Source organism: Meleagris gallopavo, chromosome 1, assembly GCF_000146605.3.
Source record: "Meleagris gallopavo isolate NT-WF06-2002-E0010 breed Aviagen turkey brand Nicholas breeding stock chromosome 1, Turkey_5.1, whole genome shotgun sequence".
In the NCBI taxonomy this organism is placed as follows: domain Eukaryota; kingdom Metazoa; phylum Chordata; class Aves; order Galliformes; family Phasianidae; genus Meleagris; species Meleagris gallopavo.
The window spans coordinates 125,516,367-125,519,363 of record NC_015011.2 but is presented as its reverse complement, the minus strand read 5'-3'; the positions used below and the strand labels follow the sequence as shown (position 1 = coordinate 125,519,363).

Here is a 2,997-nt window from a genome sequence, read left to right as displayed (position 1 = left end):
AGCTTTGGCTTTACTTAGATTATCTTAAAAGCATTTCTTTAAATACTACACATTAATCAATGAAAAGCTACATGTCTCTTAAATTTCTCAGATTAGCTGCCCAACTCTCCTGAATTTACCTAGTGACCTGTACTGTTCTCTATCATAAGACATAACAGAGTCATAGAATCAGAATCACTAAGGTTGGAAAAGACCTCCAAGACCATCCAGTCCAACTGGCCACCTACCACCAATATTTCCCCACTAAGCCATTTCCCTCAGTACAATATCTAAATGTTTCTTGAATGCCTTCTTGGACAGTGATTCCATCACCTCCCTGGGTAGCCTGTTCCAGCACCTGACCACACTTTTGGAGAAGCTTTTCCCCTCATTTGACCTGAATCTCCCCTGGCTCAACTTGAGGCCATTCCTTCTATCTCCTCTTAGTTAACAGGAGAAGAGGCCAACTCCCACCTCACCACAATCTCCCTTCATGTAGTTACAGACAGCAATAAGGTCTCCCCTGAGCCTCCTCTTCTCCAAACTGAACAATCCTAGCTCCGTCACCTTCTCCTCATAAGGCCTGTGCTCCAGGCCTCTCACAGCTTTGTTGCCCTTCTCTGAACATGCTCCAGGGCCTCAACATCTTTCTTGCAGTGAGGAGCCCAACAACAGGACGCTAACAACAGTCTTCAACACTAAACTAAAATCCTTTTCACACAATAGGAATTAGGAGTTTCTCCAGAACATGCCTGCAGAAACATCTTACTGTAACAAACATTATTTGCTTCACTAATTATAACCTAATTGACATACACTCATTACACAATCTAAAACTTATTTAAAATACAAAGCCTATTTATACTCAAATCAGATTCTGGCTAGACATTCTTATTAAAAATTAGACAAGGTAAGCTTTTTTGTGCTACAATTTTGCTTTTGCTTACCACAATTAGTATAGCCCATTACTGAGATAATTGGAAACTCGCGTTTTTTGCGCTGAGTTCTGAGCAAAGATCTTTTTCTTCTTAGTTTCTCCAAGGCATTCCGAATTTTAAGCTCTTTTTCTCTCAAGAGACGATTCTGTGTCTCCATGAAAGTTTCACCTGAAAAATACATAAGAGTAATTGGCAGAACAGTCTAAAACAGAACAGTAAACAACAGTTGGATATCTGGAAATTGAGTGAGTTACCACTAGAGGATATGACGTTATAAATAAGCAACTAAAACTATGTACTCTTGCCAAACATAGAATAAGAGTGATAAATATTTATTAAAACATAAGAAAGAACTTTAGAATAACCATGTACGCTTATGATGTACTCCTGTGGTAACAAATACTCTGCCCATGGCCACTTATTGAGCATTAAAACTTTATTATGGTCACAACTAAAGTTACGTTCCCACAAATCTTTTGTACGTTCACTTAATTAAGATGCAGAACACAAACTGCCATTCCTCCCAGCCTCCCCCAGTAAAATAAGACGTAATTAAAAATGTTAATTATGGAGAAAAAAGAATCCTCTAATTCATGAAAATATTTACACTTTACCTGAGCCCATGATGTATCTTGATCCACCTCTCTGCTGATCTAGATGAGATACCTCAGTTTTTAGATTTGACCTGGCAGTGCAGTAATAATTAATTACAAGCAGACTACTTTAATCAATTTATCTTAAAATGCCTAGTAAATATGTAGCACTGTTGACATTCTAACAGTACAGATGAAAACACTAGAAGAAAGAGGTGTAAATAATGACTGCTCATGGAGAAAAACTGCCTGGTGAAAAATCCATTATTTCTGGCTCCTCAACTGTGGTTTGAAAAACGATGCATCTCAGTAAATTATATTGGTTGTTCTGAAAGCCAAAGATGAGTGATATATCCATGCAACTCACACCAGCTTCCATGTACAGATGTTTCTAATTCAGACAAAAATCAATGCCTTTAATATTTCTTGTTTATAGCTTTCCTCATTATAGCTATTTATGTTATATAGGAAATTCATCTATCCTAATTCCTATAGAATCTTGCAATCCATTTTCCACATTAGAAAGAACTAGGAACTTTCAAGTAGAAATATATTTTGCAACATTATTTACTCAGCACTCTGGCTTTGTCTTTCAGTACTGTACAAGTTTAAGGCAATTACATTAAGCAAATATTTCAATGTTCATAGAATCATAGAATGGCCTGCATTGAAAAGGACCACAATGATCATCTAGTTTCAACTCCCTGCTCCGTGCAGGGTCGCCAAACAGCAGACCAGGCTGCCCAGAGCCACATCCAGCCTGGCCTCCAGGGATGGGGCATCCACAACCTCCTTGGGCAACCTGTTCCAGAGTGTATGCTCCTGGCAACGATTGAGAATAGGATGCAAAACCAAAACAGCATCATTTTTCCTTACAGTACAGTACTGTACTGTTAGTTAGCGTAAAAAAATTGTCACCAAAATACGGAAATATCAGTATGTACTTCGGACAACTTGAGGTACCTGAGGAGTGGAATTTCAGCCAACGCAATCTGGAGTTTTGCTTCCTTAGTTCTGGCATTACAACGAAAAATATGAAGCACAACTGTGTATCTGTCAAAGACTTTCACGCCCCAAGCATCTTCCAGTTCTTTCTTTAGCCATGTAAAACAAAACAAACTAGATGTTTTCTGCTCAATAACAGAATATCAGTAAATCACTTAGTACACAGGATTACGGTTAGCTGGACTCCGAGGATTCTCTTTAAATGGATGGGTAATGATTATGAGCATCCCAAATCAAAATTTTGATAGGGCAAGAAAAAAAGATGAGTTAAGAAGGTAGAACTTTACATGTAGGCCCAATGAATTCAACAAGAATCCTTTTATTGCCTTGAATAGATTCTGAAAACAGCTCTTACAGGACATCTCACAGCATTAAATAATGAAAAATCTCAGTGGTTAAGCCCTTACAAAAAATAATTACCAAAAGCTCATATGGCAAAAGACATGGATAATAAAGAAAAAGCAGAACAGTTACTGACATTA

General features: G+C 37.7%; 1 long non-coding RNA gene across 1 annotated transcript; it reads right to left on the bottom strand.

The window, feature by feature from the left end:
* Nucleotides 1-1,007: 1,007 nt before the first annotated feature.
* LOC104916066 lies at nt 1,008-2,989 on the bottom strand. Its single transcript, XR_796524.2, has 3 exons — nt 2,474-2,989; nt 1,532-1,602; nt 1,008-1,085 (listed from the first exon to the last, which is right to left on the bottom strand). It is a non-coding gene; the product is annotated as an uncharacterized LOC104916066 (long non-coding RNA).
* Between the last annotated feature and the right edge of the window lie 8 nt (nt 2,990-2,997).